General features: G+C 32.0%; 1 protein-coding gene across 1 annotated transcript in view; it reads left to right on the top strand.

Moving 5' to 3' along the window:
* Nucleotides 1-1899: 1899 nt before the first annotated feature.
* Nucleotides 1900-7261, top strand: part of LOC111044522 (Ig-like and fibronectin type-III domain-containing protein 2) — a 325827-nt gene continuing 320465 nt past the window's right edge. The window contains exon 1 of the mRNA XM_039423891.1: nt 1900-2224. The gene's annotated coding sequence lies outside the window, so the exon portion shown is untranslated. The remainder of the gene's footprint in view (nt 2225-7261) is intronic.

Genomic DNA, 7261 nt, shown 5'->3' with positions numbered 1-7261 from the left:
TAAACATCTAAACATCTAAAATCTAAACATCTAAACATCTAACATCTAAACATCTAAAATCTAAACATCTAAACATCTAAACATCTAACATCTAAACATCTAAACATTAAACATCTAAACATTTAAACATCTAAACATTAAACATCTAAACATTTAAACATCTAACATCTAAACATCTAAACATCTAAACATCTAAAATCTAAACATCTAAAATCTAAACATCTAAACATTAAACATCTAAACATTAAACATTAAACATTAAACATCTAAACATTAAACATCTAAACATTAAACATCTAAACATTAAACATCTAAACATCTAACATCTAAACATCTAAACATCTAAAATCTAAACATCTAAACATCTAAACATCTAAACATCTAAACATTAAACATTAAACATCTAAACATTTAAACATTTAAACATTTAAACATTCAAACATTCAAACATATAAACATGGATGCTTAGAATCACAGCTGCAGCAGCAGTTTGAAAAACCAATAAGTTCAACTGAAACAATATTCGAGCCCTTGTAATATTTTGCCTTGACTATTATGGTTCACGACATAGCGTGATGCAAGGTGAGTGCTAACTGGAGTGTACAGTCTGACTCCCTCAAATCATTCTTTTCCCATCTTGAGTTTATTTTGAAGGGGGAGAGTGACATCCTCTTTAAAAAATCCCACTCAAGGTTAGTAATTTTTTTTTGAAGATGATATCATGAACAATAATTAATTTCATTATTACATTATTCTCTTCTTCAGAAATAACTATTACCGATTATATTGTATAGTTTGCATTGTATTGTATAGATTAAGGATCGAGGTCGTGAGTATATCATAGATAAATTTATGACTGATAGCAAAATAGTTCCTGTATTGTTGTTCTATGTTATATCTCGTTGTATCGTATTGTATCGTGAATAAGAAACTACAGTTTGGGTCAAAATCCCAAATATTTCATTGTTATATTTGTTTGCTTCCTCTTATGATTGAATAGAAAATAATAGGTACGGTTGAATTTAGAATTTTTAGTGTTTTTTTAGATTTAGCAATATGAATATGATTGAATTTCACGTTGAACAATACTTCATTCAGGATAAATAATTGTACTTTTATACCTCACCCATTTATGCTGTGTTCGGTTTACCATTTCAGACGGAACATACGGAATATCTGTTTGCTCATTCTGAGAAAAGTAGAGCTATGAACATAATTATAATTTATTTCCTGATTGAGTCCTTTCCTTATTAAGGATGAAAAAACGGTGAGGAGTAGGTAACTGCACCTCAAATCTTAGAATGAAAAACACATAATGATATTATACGTAAAATCGATATTTTCACTAATTATTTCTACTTTGGAGTAGAAATATAGAGATATAATATGGTGAGAAGAATCATATCTTGGTTCTTCTCAACATGAACTGTCAAACTTTTGTATTCTATGTAAAATGAATAATATGAAATTATTATAATTGAATATAAATTTATTAATGAGATAAACTCAAACTAGCAATTTAATCTGGAGACGCACATCTTTTCTTCTTCTAGCAACCACTTCAGAAATCGTTAGGTGCTCTATTACGTTGAGGCGGTTGCTTTTGACAGGCTTCCAGAATAGTTTCAAGGAGCATTGCAACTTGCTAGAACAGGTTCTTGTAGTTTTCATTGTCAAGTACAGATTACAGTGTAGGGTACGAGTACTGCAATTGCTGGAGTGAGACCGAATGATAGAAGGCTGCTACATTCATTCCACCCACCTGATTAAGTTGGCGAACTCACAGGTCGGAGTGTGAGGAGAGGTGGGTAGGTGTTCGCAGTATTTCTAGCCGGAGTATATCTTTGGAAAGACGGAAGACCGCGAGTCGAGTGTGTGGATGGACGTTCAATTAATTTGAAATGTTTTGTAAACGGTTTCTTCTCGCTTGAGTGTGTGTGTACTCCGCGTCCGCGTCCACGTCCGCATCAGGCAGCGCGTTTCGGTTTAGCAGTAGGCCGACGAAAGTCGAAAACGCACGGAAAGAGCCGAAGTGCTGTGGCACTTGGCAGCGGCGTACTAGTAGTCAGTTCGCGTTTGTGTGTTCCGCCGCGAGTTGTTGATAGTTAACGGTCCCGTATCGCCTCAGTGTGTCAAGACTGTCGCATCACCCTGCACCATTTTACCACCGGATCCCTGGATCTTTGTGCGGTCGCCAACACCGGTAGCTCATCTGCAATTCAATGTAAGTGCTCTTCAATGGATGCCCTTAATTCGCTATTTGTTCAAGCGCTACTTTTCATGAGTAGATTACTTAGGAAACATAAATATGATGCGACTTTCTACATCCCTTTATAAAACGATCTTGTCCCTTGAAAGGGGGAAAATGTATAGAGTGAATAGATAGAGGATGTATAGAATCACATCGTGGATATTCAGACAACCGTGATGTTTGTCCCATTAATAAATAAACACATTTATGTCAGATCTCTGTGATACCCAGTGACAGTTATTTTCCAATATACCATTAGCAAGAGGTAAATAAATAATATTCATTAATCTTAAAGACTGAATGGATAATAGAATAAACACTCATCAATATTGATACATAGTTCAATGGACATGGATTAATTGATAATATTATTACTAGTAGTTCTGTGAACAGTAGACCTCACGCAGTATACTCATCCACATGTACCTGATTGAAACTATAGACCTTATGGAAATACAGCAAAAGACTAGCTTCTCCACACATCTGTGTAATCACTTGTCAGCTGATTTATGATGAATAATTCTATAGTCTGATTTTTACTCTAATATTGGCGTATGAAGGAGGCTCCTTTTTCCTTTTATATTATCTTTGAAATGCAAAATTTCCAAAAACCTTGTATATACGTCGACGCGCAATCAAAAAAGGAACATACTTGTCAAATTTCATGAAAATCTATTACCACGTTTCGCCATAAATGCACAACATAAAAACATATAAACATATAAACATATAAACATATAAACATATAAACATAAAACATATAAACATATAAACATATAAACATATAACATATAAACATATAAAATATAAACATATAAACATATAAACATATAAACTATAAACATATAAACATATAAACATAAAACATATAAACATAAAACATATAAACATATAAAATATAAACATATAAACATATAAACATATAAACATTAAACATATAAACATATAAACATTTAAACATATAAACATTTAAACATATAAACATAAAACATATAAACAATAAACATATAAACATTAAACATTAAACATTTAAACATATAAACATATAACATATAAACATATAAACATATAAACATATAAACATATAACATATAAACATATAAACATATAAACATATAAACATATAAACATAAAACATATAAACATAAAACATATAAACATATAAACATTAAACATATAAACATATAACATATAAACATATAAACATATAACATATAAACATATATGTTTATACATACTGCGTATAAACATTTCTTGAAACATAATCATTTACTTGAAACATTTTAAACATTTAACATTAAACATTTAAACATTTAAACATTTAACATTAAACATTTAAACATTTAAACATTTAAACATTTAAACATTTAAACATTTAAACATTTAAACATTTAAACATTTAAACATTTAACATTTAAACATTTAAACATTTAAACATTTAAACATTTAAACATTTAAACATTTAACATTTAAACATTAAACATTTAAACATTTAAACATTTAAACATTTAAACATTTAAACATTTAAACATTTAACATTTAAAATTTAAACATTTAAACATTTAACATTTAAACATTTAAACATTTAAACATTTAAACATTTAAATCCTTGAAATGCAAAATTTACAAAAACCTTGTATATCCGTCGACGCGCAATTAAAAAAGAAACATACCTGTTAAATTTCATGAAAATCTATTACCACGTTTCGCCGTAAATGCGCAACATATACACATTTAAACATTTGAACATTAAGAGAAATGCCAAACCGTCGACTTGAATCTTAGACCTCACTTCGCTCGGTGAATTATTGAAGCAGTAATAATTATGGCTTTTACATTTTTCATGCTCATTTATTTGTCAATAATGCTGTTATGTATGAAAAATAAAAAGTCCTCCCAACACTTTTCCACAGTGATATTTCTCCAAACTTCTTCAAAGGGATCTTTATATCGGAATTGTCCGCTTTTTCTGCTCAGAAATCCAATATTGTAATTTCTTCCGCACATCATTTATTTCATATTTTCTCCCTTATTTCTCACTCATGCTCAATCTCATTCAGTACTCTTTCATCTCAATCGTTTCTGATTCCGAGACTTTATCTAGAAATCAGTTTATATTCAACTCCTAAATTCAGTTTTAATTCACCTTTCAGTCATGAAATGTCAGGTTTCTCACAATCTTGGTACAAAGGTGCCTAAAAAAATTCGCCATATCAAAATTTAATATGATCTTCACATATCAGAACTTTTTTCAATTGTATTTTTTTATCTGTGGGACCTTCCATGATTAAAAAGCTTCAATTATTAATCTCTTCACAATTATATTAATTTTACAGTTCAATCTAGAAATTAATAACTAGTAGAGTCTGAAAGATCTTTTAGAATACTCAATAATATTAGTTCGTTCAGATTCTCTGGCAGATTTTCCTTTTAGAGGTATTAATTTATCATGTTGACTGAGAATCGATAACACTATTCAAAGTGATCTTTTAATTGTTGAAGGTTTCCCATGAGGTATAATGAGCGAGACGGATATACGAATATGAGAATATCAGCATCATTGTTAATATTCAATTTCTCCCTTGTTGGAGATACGTAAAAATTCCGTTTTCGGTTTATTATTCTCTGCTTGTTTTGGAAGTCTAATTTTTTCAAGTCTAGTTGTAAACCGGAGTGGGTAGAATCACTCCCTTTCCAGACATCCACATATCACTTCCCAGAACTAGGAAACTCTCTCAAGGGCGCTTGGAGAAAATTTTTCACGTACCCTCTAATTGATTGATATGCTGTCAAGAAGGGTGATGTCGCGTTTAGCTTGCAGTCAGTTTCTCCACTTTAGTTGTTGAGTCGTGAGCCACTTTTAACTCTGCAGAAACCAACTCGGCTGCCTCCACCACAGAAAAAGTATGTTTAAGTTTATTTCAAATTATTTTTTTCCTAGTCTAGGCTATACATACATAGAAGACGAGAGTTCATAAAAGTTTGATAGCTGAATTAGACACTCCAATTTTGATAATTCAACTTACATTGATAATTCAACGTGTGTATCTTTGTATGCTTTTTATTCTGCTGGTTAACTAGTTGATGTTGAAGATGTGGTAACAGTCTTGAAGTAATTGTTGCACATAGCCGGAAGTCACAAAAGGAGCTGAGAAAAAACTGGAAAGTGATTTGGTATAATAACAATGTCTTCTAATTATTGAGAAGCAATTTTTTTAATTCCAACGGACAGGCTTGTGCCGAAATTAAGATGGTAGGTAATCACGTGACTGAACCGCACCCAAGCGGCTCAGTCGGCTGCTCGAAATGAATCTGTAAGTAAACATGGAAGATCACTGACCGTGGGCTATGAAACGAACAAAAATAAACAAGTCTCAGAACTCGTTCTGTGAAAATCACCATTCAGTTAGGTCGTTACTCCCGCTCTTGACCCCGTACGTCTTGTCTCTACGTTGGGCGACATTTTTTTTATAAAGCCCATTTGAATGTTGTCTTGTATTAAATCGAAATTCTTCTACTTTTTCTCCTGACAAATTGATTTTTTGGCTTTAAAATCCCCCATATGACGATATGACTTCCTCCTTTATGACAGATTGTGTCTACCGATCATAGGATTTTGATTTTTGAAGAGTGCTTTGACCTTTGCGGTGTGCATTTTAATCAGTTGAAGCAAGGTGGACGATCTTTGACTGCCGATTATAATGGGTTGACTGTGCTCTTCAGTTTAAAAGCCCATCCAGTTCTTCCGTACAAAATATGCATAACAGGTTGATCTTCTTCCTCGTCTAGAAATTCAACTTCGCTCCAGCTATTTCTTCACTCTCTTGAAAGTAAATCGTTCTCGTTTTTTAATAATTAGAGTGCCAGAGTACATTCCATCACAGTCACTGATCGATCATATTTTGTGCCTAACATAACACCTTCCTGTCTGATACAGGAAATGGAAAACTTTGAATGAATCTGGTGATTCCCAGAAAATGCATGGTAGTTTCCACTAAACAACGAAAAGATCTGACTGAAAAATGTATCTTATATTGGAAAGGAGTTTAATATAAAATGCTGTATCAATTAAGTTTGGGGAAATGGAAACCCTTAACTCAATACAGAAATAGTAATGTTGGCTTTGAGAATTAAAATAAACTCAAGGTAGAATCACGAACCAGCTATGGAAAACCCTAAAGAATTTGTTTTGTCAATTGAAACATACTACTAATTCTAGATCTTTCTACTCTGAGGATTGATTTGTCAATTGAAACATACTACTAATTCTAGATTTTTCAATTACACAAGTTTCTGATGATTGAATTATTTTTGGACCAGTAGAGAGTTTTGGAGTCTATAGGTGAGCAGGTAGTTCAATCTCCATCAGCCTGATAAACGGTCTCTCAAATTCATAGTGAAAATACTGTAGATGTATTGATCATTGCCGTGCGTTCTTTTTCTTGTTACCCAACGATTTATTCCACTGACCTGCAATTCCAAAACGGGTCGCTCGTATAACATAAATTTATCCAGTGATTTATTCTAGTCCATATCAACACGCACCGTCAAATTTCCCTCGTTCCAGAGAATTTATCTTATACTATAGGGCGAGAGAAAATATTATCTTGGTTTTTCTACCCCATGAGTGCAAGAATAGCCTTGAATGAGGAGTTCCTGATGTAATTATAGATGAAGTGGAGGATACTATAAAATGATTCCCTACATGAATAGGAGAGAGATACTGTACGTATAGAGAAGATTTTTTCAGAAATTATAGTGATTATACTTGAATAACTCATTTTGCTACAATCAAAACAAACGGTGATGAAGAATATTCTATTACACCACATTATGAACGTTCAGGAAACACACTTCCTACTTTTCAGTACTTGGTAATTCTTGTAGTATTCGTTCAGTTTATTCATGAGCTCATTTATAATTCGTTTTGATGTGATTGCAGCGATACATTATTTTACTTGAAAGGAAGATTGAAGGCCGCACTGAAGATGTTAATGCCATAATGGCGTG

This window comes from Nilaparvata lugens, chromosome 1 (genome assembly GCF_014356525.2).
Source record: "Nilaparvata lugens isolate BPH chromosome 1, ASM1435652v1, whole genome shotgun sequence".
Taxonomy (NCBI): domain Eukaryota; kingdom Metazoa; phylum Arthropoda; class Insecta; order Hemiptera; family Delphacidae; genus Nilaparvata; species Nilaparvata lugens.
This window is presented reverse-complemented; position numbering and strand designations above follow the sequence as displayed.